The following is a 16,691-nucleotide window of genomic DNA, read 5'->3' as shown; positions in this document are numbered from 1 at the left end:
GGAGAATAGGAATTAGTTCTTCTTTAAATGTTTGGTAGAATTCCCCCGTCATTGGTTTTTCTAATTTAATGCATTGAACCCTTGTAATTTATTACCCTAAAGTTTCTTGCATGAGAAAAGAATTGGGAAAAAATGGACACTGCTTAATTTGTGCCCTTAAATGTTGTTAGTGGAAGAGCTCAATCATACCACATATCGTAGACAATCTAATGAGGTTAACTATGAATCTACCTTATGACTAGCAACTGCATTCCTAAGTATTTATGCAAGGAAATAGAAGCAGATGTCCACAAGAAGACTTGCTCAAGAATGTTCAAAGTAGTCTTATTCACAGTAGTCACAACTGAAAACAACATGAATGTTCATTAACAGGAGATACTGAGCAAACTGCTGTATGTCTATATGACAGAATATACTCAGCAATAAAAAGAATAAACACTGGTGGGGGGCACCTGGGTGGCTCAGTGGGTTAAGCCTCTGCCTTTGGCTCAGGTCATGATCCCAGGGTTCCGGGATTGAGTCCCATCTGGGGCTCTCTGCTCGGCAGGGAGCCTGCTTTCCCCCACTCCTCTCTGCCTGCCTCTCTGCCTGCTTGTGATCTCTGTCTGTCAAATAAAGAAATAAAATCTTTAAAAAAAAATAAAAGAATAAACTACTGGGGTGCCTCTGTGGCTCGGTTGGTTGGGCAGCTGCCTTCAGCTCTGGTCATGATCCCAGGGTCCTGGGATCAAGTCCCATGTTGGGCTCCTTGCTTAGTGGGGAGCCTGCTTCTCCTTCTCCCTTTACCTGCTACTCTGTCTGCTTGTGCTCTCTCTTTGTCAAATAAATAAATAAAATTAAAAAATAGTAAACTACTGATACAAGCAACATGCATGAATCTCACAAAATTATGTTAGGTGAAGGAAGCCAGACACAAAGTAATGTCTTCTGTGTAATTCTCTCTAAATGAAGTACAAAAACAGGCCGAAATAAACCACAGTGGTAGAAATCACAAAATGGATGTTTTGTGGATGAGTGATGGGAAAATTTACTGGAAAGGGGCAAGAGGAAACTTGCTGGGGTAAAAGAAATATTCTGTATCTTTTTTAGGTATGGATATATAAGTATATACATTGTCAAAACTCAACAAGCTGAATACTTATCATTTATGCATTTTACCTTATGTTAATCACACTTTAATTCTTTAAAACTAGAATTAAAAAAAATAGCCGCTATAAAATCTAACTCGAGGCTTCTGTGGGTAGAAGCTGTAAAGAAAGCTGGAGTCAGGACAGCTGGTCTACTGCAGATACCTCCCCAGGCTGGGAATGGTTCTATGCTGGCTCTAAGCACGCCCCTGGATTCTGGAGACATGGCACCAGGCCTAGACAAGCATCCTTTCCGTGCCCATATCTAGTGGAAGAGCTTTTGAAACTCTGTGCCCAAGACACAATCCTATTAATGTAATAAGCTGAATTCTCATTTTCTTCAGATGGCATTTATAAGACTGTTCTCTATACATTTTTTTAAAATTAAACACTGAATATGCAAAAGTTAGAGAAAAATGATATAAAAGTAAGTTCTTCTTATTTTTAGAGAAGTCATTGCCCAAATGTGAATCATTCCTATTGCTAGAAGTCATGAGCCACTCAAATAATTATATACACTACCTCAAATACACTATAGAGTAGGCCAATCAATAGTACAATCTGAAATGTAATGAGACAGCGGGGTTGATGTAGCTTAGCAATTAGAGAAATAGTCTAGTGTCACATGAATATATCCTTCAAGGTACAAACATATGGAAAGCTATATATACCTAGACTACGGGCAATAAGCAATAATAAGTCTTCCTGAGCCACAGGATAGTCATTTACTAATACGATGGAGACCAAGACTGGGTCCAAAGAAATGGCATTTTCAAGGAGCTAATTTATCCTGAGATCCAGAGAGTATCTCAAATTTCCCCCAGATACTTCTACAATATTACAGGCAGAAGCCTGGTATTCTTACAGTGTTCTTGGAAGTGAGAAAAGAAATGTCTTTTATCACAGTCCACATACCAGTACCTGCTCCTCAGTTACTACATTACCTCTATGCAAGAGTAATTTATGTGCCTTCATATTAGAAATGTGGGAGGTTAAAAAATTTCCCATGTAAGTTTTTCACATTGGCTTATAGACCATGTGTAAGCTCTCCCAAAGAAAATGGCATACTAGATTTAGTTTCCACATTCTTTTGCTCGAAGCTGGACAAATTCATTAATATGAGTGCTGTCCGTTACTCCTTATACATTGGGTCAGGACAAAATTACTAGGGGTTAAATTCTGTTACACTTAAAAGAAATGATTCTGGTCCCACTGATGTATTTTATCTTTACATTACAATGTGAAAGGTGTTGCCCCAGCAAATGTCATTTTCTCTTTGAAATGGGATCTGCTTTTCAGCTCAAGTTCAGGTTGCCTGGAGTGACAGCATTTAAAAAATAAAAAGATTCCATTTCAGCACAATTCAACATCAGAAGATGGAAAGAGATAGTGCAGACCTTTTAAAAATCTGGTTAGCCTTTGTGTTATTTGGTTAAAATGATAGACTCTACCCCCTTTAAGGGACTGAGACTGAATATTGAAAATTGTAAAGCAAAATTGCTCAGCAAAACCTAAGGGAAATTGGCATTTGGTTAAACACAACAAATGAACAAGTGCCAAAGAGTTACATTTAAGGGCACCAGCACTCATTTAGTCACTGCAATTAACAATAGTCTTTGGAAGCTCCAGTTTGGGCTAAGGGAAAACACATTGATTATTGCTGCGGTAGTAGACTGCTTTTGGAATAAATTGCCTCAATTTAAAACTAGATTTGCTACAAGCATTTTGAGCAATGACTACAATTTTTTCTTATCAAGACAGTTGGACCAAGCAACCCTTTAAAAGAAACAGCTAATTAAAATAAAGCTCGTGCCATCTCTTAGTATATTGGATTACATTGCAAATAATAAATGCATTCGGTTCACACTAATCTTGCTGCAATTACCTACTGTAGTTTGGGGTCCTATTTTTTTCTACTGGCCTGTACCTGGTCTTATTGTTGGCAAACTTTTTCTGCTAGATGTCTTTGAAGAGGTAAAGATGTTAGCAAAGTAAATCTTCACTAGGAGTTTTCATTTTGTTTCCCTATATGTATTTCTATATATAATCTTGTTTCAAGTAGAACTGAAGATTTCAGGTGACTTTTTCTTATTTGGTTCAGCCAAAAATTGCCTCATTCATTATATAAAGTCCTTTGAAATGCTCTGCCCTGATGTATATGCAGTAAAGTGCAACTTTGTGGGGGAAATGCATGATAGACAATCTAATGATCCCAGTTTATTCATTAGCCTCACCAAGTACGTTTCTCCTTCTCTCATTGTGTTATAAAGAGCTAAACTTTATAAGGATTTATCCATCCACATAAATTCATATGCATATTTATTTCTTTGGAGCAGTATAACTTATTTGTTCCTGGCAGGAGGATAATTATGCTCAGCCTACAAAGATATTCAACTCAATTCTACAATACATCAATGCAATTTAGAAGCAGTTATAATTTTTTTTTTTTGGTAACACATTAAGAAGCGGAATTGCTATTCATATAATAGCAAGAAAACGTTTTGGGAAGGTATAAACTAGTATGTAAAGATAGCAGCTTTGCTTTTGCAAAAGTGCTTTCTGGAACAAGGCAGGATATACAAAATAATAATATAATAATGATAACAATAATAAAATGAAAATGAAAATGCTCTCTGAATGTAGCAGCTTGATTTGTGCATCCAAACATCTGGGCAAAAGATTACCTTCAAAGTGGTATATTTTGTCATTTCAAAAGAGGCTTTCAGCAAAAGTATCAAATTAACTTTTACTTACTGCCAGTCAAGAATGCAAATATGGTCCTTGGCTAGGACCCATCATTAGGGCTTTAGTTAGCCTCAGCTCCCAGAAGCCATAGGAACTGAAGAGCTACATGTTAACAAACTGTTAAAAATTTAAAAATAAAATGAAAGTCTAGAGGAAAAAAATACATCATTCTTTCCATAGTTAGCTAGAGCCTACACTTAAAACGTGCTTTTCTTCTTCCCAACCAGATAAGAAGGGTACTAAATTTGGTTTTGCTTTCTCCCATGAAGTGAAAGGAATATTCATAAGTGGTATGTATTAAAAGACAAGGTAAGATGAACAATGGCAGTAATCAAAAAAACATGATTCCACGAATTCATGTTAACAAACAAATACATTAAAAGGAAAGGTCTTCCTTAGCCAGAGCAGAAAGATGCCACTTGGTAAAAATAGAAGAAACGACAGAATTAGAAATCACCATGTTTCAGCCATCCTAATAATAATTGATTCAGGTAAGAATTATCAACAGATGTTAAAATTATTGGGTGAAAGATCGATGAGGCAGGATATTCACACTGTTTTAAAGTACCTCCCCACTGATTATTTACTAAGGACTGAGGTAACAATGGACACCATTTCAAGGAAGTAACCGAAATTAACATCACCAGTAATGGGACAAATCGATATCATGCACCTCCTGATGGGATGCACGAACAAGGCACAATATCATTTATGTAGTATTCCAGCCAGAAACAGGTCAATACCCCAAAAAGGAGGACATATCAGGCAAACTCAAACCAAGAGACACTGTATAAAAAATAAAATCTGGCTTCTACTCTTTAGAAACGTCCAAGCCATTGTAGGGATCAAGGGCAATTCCTTTGGCGTGAAGATGATTTTGAGTTAAAAGCAATCCACACAAGCAGATGCGGTAAAAGCTCTTTGCCTCCTGCAACTGCCTAAATTTACATTGGAAAGGAAAGACTGCCGAGGAAGAGAGCTATTAACAGAGATTCATCTTCACCTAAGAAAATTCTTTGCGTAACAGGGCAATCTTTGTTTTTTAAACCCCTTTGTTTTCCAAACTTTGTTTCCCAAGCTCCTCCCCTTAACAGCTCAGGAGGGTCAGATAAATCTCCTGTTGCCCGACTGTGGATTCCTCCTACTAAATTTGATATTCTCTTGTTAATCTGTCTCATGCTTAGTTACAAGGACCTTGATGGGCAAAGAAAATTTCTTCCCAACACCGTGAAAGACAAAGAAAGGCTGAGGAACTATTCCAGGTTTAAGGACAATAGGAAGACTTGACAACTAAATGTAATCCTGGATGGGAAATACAGTAGCGGGGGTTATTATTGGGATGACCTTTTAAAAGTGAATATAGGGGCACCTGGGTGGCTCAGTGGGTTAAGCCACTGCCTTCAGCTCAGGTCATGATCTCAGGGTCCTGGGATCTAGCCCCATATCGGGGCTCTTTGCTCAGCGGGGAGCCTGCTTCTCTCTCTCTCTCTCTCTCTCTCTGCCTGCCTCTCTGCCTACTTGTGATCTTTCTCTGTCAAATAAATAAATAAAATCTTAAAAAAATAAAATTAAAAGAAATAAAATAAAAGTGAATATTGATGGTATATTAGATAATAGCATTCTACCATTTCCAGTTTTTGTGAATTTAATAAATATACTCTGGATAGGTAAGGAAACATCCCTGTTTTCAGAAGATTCACACGGAAAAGTTTAGCCATTGATGTCTGCAATTTACTCTCACACACAACAATAATATGTTATGAGCTTGTATACATGGTGTAGCTCTATCTTTTTATTTACCTACCCACATTGAGAGAGGTAAGGCAAGTGTGGCAAAATGTTAATAATTGGTGAAATCTAGTTGAAGAGGATGTATGGAAATTTACTGTACTATTCTTGCATTATTTTCTGTAACGTCTCCAGGTTTCTTTTCGAAATAAAAAGTTAAAAAATGAAAGACAAGTCAAATGGTAAGATCGTATTATTGCAAGTGCTATTGTAATTAGAGTGTGCTTTGTGTTGATTAGTTTTGACTTAAACTTTTATTATTTACAGTTACTCTGATGTAATCTGTCTAAAACCTTCAGGGTAATCTTCCAAAAACATGCTGTCCTTGCCTTGGAATTTTCTTCAGTAATTGTTAGCCGATCTACAATGCTAATGGAAGAAAGTCCAAAACCCTTATGTTGGCATTCACGGTCCTTCACTACTTTAATTGAAGGAGCTAATTAACCTCTAGCCAGAATCATCCCTCCAATGTGAATTGAACTTGACATGCATTTTCCCAATTATAGACTGACGTAGAACTTCCCATTTTCATTTATCAAAACCCTACCAGGACTGCGAGGCAAGGCTAGGACCCACACTTTCAATAAAGCTTTTCCAAAAGTGATTCATTTCCTCAGAAAATGTACTTTCTGTAGCTTTCTTGGTAACTTACTACATTGCGTTATGTCATTTACTTTTGTTTATGGTTTTACATTATAGACAATTTTTCACCTTAGGACCTTTGCTGTGGCTGTTTCCTCTGACTGGAATATTTCTCCCCCAGATTACTGTATGCTTCCCTCTTTGCTGCTTTGTCTTTGTTCATATCACCTTCTCAGTTTGGTCCACCAAGCACTCATTTTTTTTTAAGATTTTATTTATTTATTTGACAGACAGAGATCACAAGTAGGCGGGAGAGGCAGGCAGAGAGAGAGGTGGAAGCAGGCTCCTTGCTGAGCAGAGAGCCTGACACGGGGCTTGTTCCCAGGACCCTGGGATCATGACCCCAGCCGAAGGAAGAGGCTTTAAACCACTGAGCCACCCAGATGTCCCAGCAAGCACTCATTCCAAATCACAAACTTGTGGCTGCACTTGGCATCCATTTTTCTTTCTTTCTTTTTTTTTTTTGTTACAGCATTATATATGATATAACATAGTATTTAATTTGCTTATTAATAAATGTATCATTGTTTATTATCTGTCTCCCACTGGAATTTAAATTCCATCAAGATTAGTGGACTTTTTGGGTCTATCTTGTCCATATTTTTTATTGATCTATCTCAAGTGCCTTGGAAACTATTGAACACATAGTAGGTGCTCTATGAATAGCTGTTGAATAGATCAATGACTGGATGATTAAGAATAAGCTCAATTTTCTAATAAGAAGTTAGTTTTGTATGCATTCCCACTCTAAAATTCCCAGAATATCTCTGTAAGTCATCCTCTCAGCCAGCCAACGTGTCATGAGATTTAAGCAACTGATGAGGTGTAATTATTAATATGCAGTCTGTTAATTTGGTAATAAAACATCATTCTATAGAAAAATGGTCAACTTAACTCTACAAATATAGAAATGTTCTCTCATTCATAAATCCAATGACCATATAGTCTAGTATAGACTTACAGAACTAGGAAACTTTGTATCCATTTGGCATTTAGAAATCAATCATATATTGTTTGCATCTTTGGTAATGCTATTCAGTTTTTTCTTTTCACTTGATGAGGGAGCAGAAGGCAAGCTGAAGACAAAGCATAAGCTGACATCCTGCAACCTGCCCCTACCCACCCCACTCCTGGGTGGGACATGTGTGATATTCCTCCAAGAAGCTGCCAACTATCTTAATGTTATTGCTTTACTAGACAGAAAAACAACTTTAACTTGACAATGGCAAGGACTCTGGTATCTTGTAGGTCCTCTTTAGCATATGAAATTTCTTTTATTTTTTTTAAATTTTTTGTTCTTTCTATGTTTTTTAAAAGATTTTATTTATTTATTTGAGAGAGAGAATGAGAGAGAGAGAGAATGAGAAGAGGGAGGGTCAGAGGGAGAAGCAGACTCTCCGCCAAGTAGGGAACCTAATGCAGGACTCGATCTGGGGACTGAAGGACCATGACCCAAGCTTAACGCACTGAGCCACCCTGGCGCCCAAAAGTTCTTTTAAAAACCTCCCTTTTTCCTTACCTCCTCTAACCCCACCGTATATAATCAACTGCTCCTTATAACCCTAGTGCAGCACTCCCTGCCCAAAGGTCCTGTCCCCATGCTTTAATAAAACCACCTTTTTGCACCAAAGACGTCTCCAGAATTCTTTCTCGGCTGTCGACTCCAGAACCCACCCCACCAAACCTCACCTATATTCCAAAAACCACATCATATCCCCCCAATCATTCATTCATTCATTCATTCATTCACTCTCTTTGTTTCATAAGTGCCTTAAATGTACTGGGTGTAGTACTTTGAGTTCTAGCAATAAAATGATGAATAAAACAAGCTTCCTACCTTAAAGGAGTTCATGTCTACTTGCAGAGTCTGGCATATAAGTGGATTATTTAATGACACAGTAATGAAAGCTAATGTCTATTGTGCACTTAAGTTTCACTCTTATGTGAAAGAAATGGTTTACTCTAAGTATCATGACCGCAGGTCAGGTGAGCAACTCACTCAAGGTGTTTGTGTTTCTACTAGAAGATTTTAGGGCTAGGGATCGGACACTGTGGCATAATCTGGGACAGTGCCTGCAAAGATTTTTGGCAAGTGGTTTGGTACGAAGTACAGAGAAAGCAAATGTATGGCGTGATGGATGGTGGTAGTCAACTAACTGTTCTGGTTTCTCAGTTAGGACATGTTGTTTGCTTACTTTTTTTTCTTTGTGAAGCAACTAGCTGTACCTTATCAATAAATATTTGTTTCAAGGATTTGTGCTATCAATTAAATCAGGCTTCTCAAAATTAGGTCAGAAAAATAGGACCTCCTTCCTGCAAAACTGACATATTGTCCAAAAGCACAATGTGGCATCACTAACACAGACAGCTTTATTGCTGAAAACATTTCCCTGTTTGGATTATGAAAGCAGTGTTTGAAATCGGTCTCTCTAAAGACCATAAGGTAGAATGTACCCAGAACAATTACGTATTTGTACACACATACAAATATACAAACCATTTGGAGGGGACTCCTTCATCTTAGGTCTCATAAGATTGAATATGATGAGGAGAAACCAGACAACTCTACTCTAATGAAGAGCAAAATGGGCCTCAGGTGACCAGCTTAGAAGACAGAGCTACTGTTTAACAAGGTGTCAAATTTCACAGACGCCTAAAAGAAAATCTCTTAGAAGAAAGAGTATTTGCTTTCCCTCTACTAGGAATTTCTTCCTCAACATGTCATACAAATAAACAGGCACAGATGGAATGTTAGAAAACGTCTCTTGAGAGAAAATTGTCACTGAAGGTGGCATTGCCATTTTACTCCTTTTTGTGAAGGGCTGCAGTGTTTATCCAGAAAGCAATCCTCCACCAGAGGATATACTGTCACAGTTAGAACAGTTTGGTCTTCCACTGGGAATGCTTTGGATTGGCCAAAGAACCAGAACATCTGCACTGCTTAGATAACCAGAGGAAGGAGCCATGTTTTCTACAGAAACACTGAACCATTCTAAAAAAATTATGATTTGTAGTATATTTGACTGTTGGAGATAGATTTATAAAATATTATATATATGTAAGAACAGATTGCATTGCAATACACAAAATGGGATGGTTTGATCAACTTCTGAGTTTTATGTTATTTATCACAATTTTCTCCCTTTAGGGTTTTAATATATTTCCTAATTATTGAAAGCATTAGAATAAAATGTGTTCGGCAAAAGCTGTTTCTGTCATGAGACAAGTTTCACTCAAAATCTTGGTCATTCCACAGAGCTAGAGACTATTAAGGCAAAAACAACCATATGCTGGTTTATTTCCCTTAAAGGAAGTAATAGAAAATTCCATTTCTTATCTCTCTTGAATCTTTTTGATAGCTCTCTGCTTCCTGAAAACATAAGAGTGCTAAAACAAATAGTGGTAAGTTTGCCTTCCTTTCTCATTTTGTAAACAGAGAGTGCCAAGAATTTAACACTTGTTTACATCTTTTTCTTCTCTCATTAATACTCTCCAAAGAAATAGGCATGGTTTGGGAACTACTGGTAGCAGGATCTAGCATTCCTTGATTCCTCCAAAGGGAACAGTGAACAGCTGCTTAAACCATGACAAAGTTGAGAATAAAGTGGGTGGCTTGTATAGTTTAGTGGCCTGGGTAGTTGGGATATAGAAAGGGCCTGTCCTTAGGAATGCATTCTCTTTTACCAAAATGGCAATAACATGGACCTGCTTCACAAAGACCAAGGCATTATCTTACAATCTTGCTCTACGTATTGATTTTTGGTGCATGAAAACCAGCAGTGGTTTGAGAAAAAAATGTAGAAGTAAAGGTGTCCCCCCAAACGTAACCTTTTCTAATACAGACAGACATAAAACGAGAGTGAGAGGGTACATCAAAGCAAATAGGTTTTAATATACTTTTAAAATGTGTAAATAACTTGGTGTGATAGCAAAAAGATGAATGATAGGTTTCCTATAAGCATTTTAAAATTTGTCCGTGGCTGTACCAAAACAGATTTTTTTTCTCTTTTTATTTTCTGACTCTATGAAATATGCTCAGTGTGAAGACTTTGAAAATCACATAAGAATAATGAGAAGAAATGAAAGGTCACATGGGATCATACCACCCTGAGATAACCACTACTACTACTTCAGTTGAAAAAATTTATATGGGTCTTTTTCTAGTGTATTAGGTTTTCACATAACTGAAACCTCTAAATGCTAATACTCCAAAGCAGCTTATATTTTGACTTTTACTCTAGATAGTTTAGAATGGAGTTGTCCAAGGTGGTTTATGATCTGTGTTCTACTAAGAGTCTTCATAGTAAACTTTTTCCATTTTTTAAAAAGATTTTATTTATTTGAAAGAAAAAGATTTTATTTATTTATTTGACAGAGAGAGAGGTCACATGTAGGCAGAGAGGCAGGCAGAGAGAGAGGAGGAAGCAGACTCCCTGTTGAGCAGAGAGCCCAACGCGGGGCTCGATCCCAGGACCCTGAGATCATGACCTGAGCCGAAGGCAAAGGCTTAACCCACTGAGCCACTCAGGGGCCCCTGAATGACAAACTCTTAAGCCTAATTTTTATTCACATAACTATTTATTCAACTATATTTTATAGATACCCGGTTCAGCAAGGCAAGCCTGGCAGGAATTATTTAACAATACCAAGGAGCTTTTCTTTATATAAATAATATTTTGGGCATCAGTTTATAAATATTCAGTCAAAAGTAGGTTAAAACACAGTCCCATAGTAGAGAAGATACGGATTTGAAATTTCATTTACTCTAATTGCACTCTTCTAAAGATGAGAAAACTAAAACTGGTATGTGAATAGTTGACAGTTGAAAATACATTTGGATAGTACCAATTTTTATGTGACTACTGAGTTGCCACTGATAGCAGTCTACACAAGAAGATAGCCAATATGGAATTTTTTTATTGTGATACCTTTAAAGTAGTCCATTAAGCTATTTTCAATACTGACATATTCAAATAATATACACAAAATTGGTTCATCTGGGGAGAATTAGAAGTGTACTTCTAATTAACACAAGAGGAAGATAACATGCCACTCCAAAATGTGCCACATTGGCATGTGGATTATTTTGAGTTGAAGGCCATCAAGACCCAGCAAACTCAGGAAAAACTTCTACCCCTCCCTTAACTGTCTAAAAGAATTCGAAATAGGGGGCCTAGCTCAGAAAGAGAGCTATTAGCAGAGATAATTTTTTCTTAAACTTTTTTTGAAAGAGTTTTCATTTATTTATTTTTGAGAGAGAGAGAGAGAGAGAGAGAGAGAGAGAGTTAGTTAATGTGGGGCTTGCTCCCAGGGCCCAGAGACCATGATCTGAACTGAAAGCAGATGTTTAATGGACTGAGCCACCCAGGTGCCTCCAGAGAGAACTTTTTAACTGGAAGACTTAATAGGCATGGCATGGCAAAGATCTGACTACCAAATATCTGCGCTTCTTCTCTCCCTGTGACTTGCCTTCCTCCTGCTTTGAGGTCCCAAGCCTGTATAGCATTCCTTAGCTCAGGATGGACAAAAGCCTCAGCTGCTTAACTGCCTTTGGGTCTCATGCTTTTATGGGGCTATTATACGCACAGAATTATTTTTCTCCTTTTAGTCCATTTTACATCAATTTAATTATTAGACCTGCCAGAGAACCTAGAAAGGAAGAGGGGAAAATTTTTCTGATAGCAAAGCAGTTGTGAGTCATTACTCAAACTATGGGATGATACGAGTTTTTAAGTCATCCTCAGTTTATATGACATACTAGAATTAGAATTCAAAACTGATTTAAGTGAGGCAATTGATGTGTCATTCTTTTAGGCTTTGATAATAGCCTTTTCCATTTTAGTTTCCATGAATTTGGCAACCATTACTGGTCAGTACTCTGGACTGCAGCTGCATATCTTACGGAATTGTCATTTCTATTTTGCAGTTACAGGAGCTTGTCATCTAAAGATATGAGTCAACTTCACAAACACTTAAAACTTTGAAAACATCCCTAGGAAGACCAACCACTTAATTTCACTCTTAAGATTTGCAAAATGAGGTACAGTGACTCAAAACTCAGAGATTCTATAAAATCTGACAAATTGGCTAATATATACCATCAGCCCTACCCAGGGTTTTATATGTTCTTACAAGATTCCCACACAGAGGCTTAAGGGCAAGTAGTTTACAAACCATAAAAATGAAGAATAATGACACAAAGAGACTTGCTTTAGGTCACATACAAGTAAAGAGTCATAACTAAAACATTCTCAAGGAAAAGTCTGTTTTTTTATCACAGTTTACGATTTCTTTTCAGTAAATACTCATTCATACATTTCAATTCATGGTGATGATTCTTAGGTGGTTTTAAAAATGATCTTTTTGTGCTTTCTTAAATATACCACTGGATTTTTTTGTGTGAGGTGAAGTCACCTTGGCATGAACATTATTTTGAGTTAAAAGCAGTCCAAACCCAGCAGATTCAGGAAAAGCTCTTTGCCTCCCCCTCAGCTTGGTGCTGGTACCAGAGATTCCTCTTTAAGAAGTTTCTCTGTATAACTGGGCAACCTTTGTTTTCTAAACATCTCCTTTTACCTTCCTGCTAAAGGCCTTTCTTCCCTTTGTATCCTCTGACCCCTATCCTTCTCTTTAATGTCATGTTGCCTTGCTGTCTTTGGAATTTCCATGTCTGTGTGGATTCCCTATATGTAGGCTATTAAATATTAAATTTGATTTTCTTTTATTAATCTGTCTCATGTCACTTTGATTCTTAGTCCAACTAGGACCTTAAAGGGTAGAGGAAATTCTTCTTCCTTAAAATAGCATTCAAATATCCATTTCTAATTCAGAGAAATCAACCTCCGGATACATTAATCTTCATAGAATACACACTAAAAATAGTGTATTTGCCCTAAAAGTAGAGACAAACAGCTAACATATTTCTTATAGGTGGTAAATGTAGTTCTTAACACTAAAATCTAATAAAAGTTTCCATTGTAATTTATTGGAAATCAACACATTTTTTCCTATTATATGACCTGAGAAAGTAGTTAGTATTTTCTATGTGTTATGTCTAATTTCTCACTTTACTGACCTGGTTGTCAAAGTTTGATATACAGGAATTGCTTATTAAAAGTTAAACCTTGCATTTTATAACCCAGTTTTGCCATTTCTCAACTGAGTGCAAGAATTCACAGCCATAACAATGCACGGCTCTCTCCCTCTTCCCAGCAATGTTGCTTTTATTCCCCAGGATGGTGGCAGACCTTCCTCTGGCAGCAGTGACTCAACTACTAAAGACACCTAGCCTAGTACTTTGCCCATGCCTGGCATTTAATACATACTTGGTGAATGGACATGATTTGTTCCTTTTTCATACAGCAGCATCATATGGATCGTCTTTAGGCAGGCTGCAGTAGAGTGAGATTTTGATCAGGATATGTAACATTGTCATATCAAGGTGGTTCTGAGAAGGAAGGGAGTGGTGTGTTGGTGGGTGATGGTTGTGAAAATGTTATCCCTATTGTGATCTCTGGTCACATATGTGAGATTGTGCTATGTGTGTGTGCTAGATGATACTGTGGGCTTCTTGCGAATACCCTAACGGAATTATTATTTTTTAAGCTGGCTGTTCGTGTGTCCTGTAAACATTTTCTAACACAAAGATCTGCATTCTAGTGCATTCCCCCTGCTCTGATCATAGGTTTACTTGTGATTTATAACTTCTGTTAGAAGCTAGAGACAGATGCCTGTTAAAATGAATCGAACTTTTGAACATGTAGGTACTGTTTACCCAGGTTGCATTACTGAGTTTTGTCTCTGTTTTGCAGTCCCTATCATTGACCAATCATATGTGGAGGTTCAATTCCTCTACTATGTCTGGACTTCCTTACTCTACATAATTGAGATTTAGCTGAATACAAGTGTTCAAAACGGGAAATTAGTGGTATTAATGCCCATCACATATCTTGTTCCTCCTTGGTAATTGTTATTTGCATAGACTGAGCACTGTATATAGCCTATTTGCACAGGCTGAAATACATATATATATATCCATATACATGTTGTTGAGACACATTCCTAAGTGGATTTCCTTTTTTAAAGAAGGGCTATATAAGAATTCTGTCCAACAGTGACGGCCCTCCTGACTTAAGAGGTTAATTATTTAATACTCAAAGAGAGTGCCCTCTCAGACATCTCTCTGAGTAGCAAATGTGTTCTATAAAGCACAATTTCATTGAATACATGAGGCAAGTAACCTCATTAAGAGTAGAGTATGAGGGCAATGCACTAATGTTCAAATAGGTTCAAAGGTTTTGACCATATAAGAAGAATGAGGCAATTAGTTGGATTTAATCCCACTGACTGGCTATATTCCATTTTCATTTCTCTCTCATGGAAACAGTGAACTCAAGAGAGCTAGTTGCTGTTCACCTATTAAAAGCTACCAAGTTTATTAGAGGATCTATTGTCTAGGCAAAGACCTCGGTATGCCAATTGCAGTCCACAGACCAGCAGCATCAATATCAATAAGGCACTTGTTTGAAATTCAAACCTTGAGTTCACCCTGGACTAATGAATTCCAATCATTTTTTAACAAACTCCCTAGGTGATTTGTTTGCACTGTAAAGCCTGCAATTGTCAGCAAGCCTTTTTGCTCAACTGTAGACCCCAAAAGTTAAAGCCTAAAATAGACAAGACTGCTTGAGTCAGGCTTTAACTAATACCCATTGTCCTTATTTCTTTTTTTTCCGAAGAGATTTGTTTATTTATTTGAGAGAGAGAGAGCGAGCACATGTGTGCCCTGTGCATACCGTGGGTATATGTAGGGGATGGGCAGAGGGAAAGAGAGAATCCTAAGCAGACTCCCTGCAGAGCAGGGAGGCCAGTGCAGGGCTGGGTCTCATAATCCTGAGATCATGACCTGAGCAGAAATCAAGAGTCAGACGCTCAACTGACTTAGCCACCTAGGCGCCCCAGCCTGTTGTTCTTATTATCACACTTTCCAGAGGCAATGATGAAGGTATTTTCCAATGATTGGAACGTTGCAACCACCAGACCAGAAAAGCCCTGAGAGCAACAGAATTCAGGGAAGACCACAAACAAGAAGTCCTCTCCCCTGCCCATGATCATGGGATGAACACATACGGAACCCCACCTATGATCATGTACTCTCTGCCTGCTTTCTTGTGTGCACCCCCACCCCCAAATTCTCCCTATAAAACTCTAGGTGTCCATCTTGCTGGTGGATAAGTCATTTGTTCAGGCTTGAGCCTGCCACCTCCCCCAACTGCCAGTACCTGAAATAAATTTCTCCCTTTCTTTTTTCCTAACCCTTATTTCTTGAGTTACTTGCCATGAGTTTATCCTAGTTTGTTCCACAACAGTGTTGGCAAACTCAGCCGGGATCTATGCTTTCAATTGGTCCGGCCCCCTTGGGATTCCCCAGGATGGAGCAGTTGGCCTGGGCACTGTCCCAGGGCTCACACATTCATTTCCTGAGTCAGTGGCTATGATAGATCAATTAGTAACACAGTAACAACAAAAAATGATTATGAAGCCCTGTCTACAGACTTCTAGTTGACGCTCCAAGAGTGGAAACAGAAGGAACCTAATTTTTGTGAATTGTAATGATGTAAGAAACACCCAACTGTTAGCTAGGATGCAATAGGAAGTCACTCAAATAAGAGAGCTGAAAGCTATTAGCCGAAGGGAGGAAAGGGGACAAAAGCAGGGAAGAAGTGTGTTTTGTTTTGCAAGGAGACACCCAACTAGATGTTTCACCTGATAATGCCTTGCCAGGTGTGTGATGGCCCCTTATGTGAGCCAGTCTGAGCCAGACTCGAGCTGGGGACGTTTGCAGAAGCCCCTCTAAGTGGACCTGAAGTTAACTGTAGCTCATTATAATACTAAGATCTCCCTTTACGGGCAGTTTTTGGCCATTTTTTGAACTTCAAACATACACTATATGCGCTATCATGTTGACATGCTAGGTATGTACAATTGAACCAAAAAGTGCCTATGGAAGCCTCCTGCCCCCATCCCCTAATACACCAAATAAAAGCTTTCTGTACTAAATCCTCCAGGAGACAGTGCTTTGAGAGCTATCACCCTGTCTCTTGTAACAAGTAATAAAAAGTTGTTTGCATTAGACATTTCCTTGGGTTTGCTCAATTTGATGCACCCCAAGTAGCAAAACCCTTAAGTTCGGTAACACAAACACATTGGTTTTAATCTTGGATTTTTAAATCTTGGTTTTTAAGATAAAAACACCTGTCTTTCAGTAACTGGTGGCAATTTTGCCCCCTGGGGACATTTGGCAATATTTGGAAACACTTTTGGTTGTCAGAACTAGGGAAGGTACTACTGGCAACTTATAGGTCGAGGCTGGGAATGCTGCTAAGCATT

At 38.0% G+C, this 16,691-nt stretch overlaps 1 protein-coding gene across 1 annotated transcript in view; it reads right to left on the bottom strand.

Annotated features, from left to right (window-relative positions):
- The window catches only part of LOC111150371 (interleukin 1 receptor accessory protein like 1), a 786,204-nt gene that overhangs the window by 31,618 nt on the left and 737,895 nt on the right, over positions 1-16,691 (bottom strand). The window lies entirely within an intron of this gene.

Source organism: Enhydra lutris, unplaced genomic scaffold, assembly GCF_002288905.1.
Source record: "Enhydra lutris kenyoni isolate GAN:26980312 unplaced genomic scaffold, ASM228890v2 scaffoldscaffold23, whole genome shotgun sequence".
Taxonomy (NCBI): Eukaryota; Metazoa; Chordata; class Mammalia; order Carnivora; family Mustelidae; genus Enhydra; species Enhydra lutris.
Note: the sequence above shows the minus strand (reverse complement) of the source record. Positions and strands in the feature narration are given on the sequence as shown.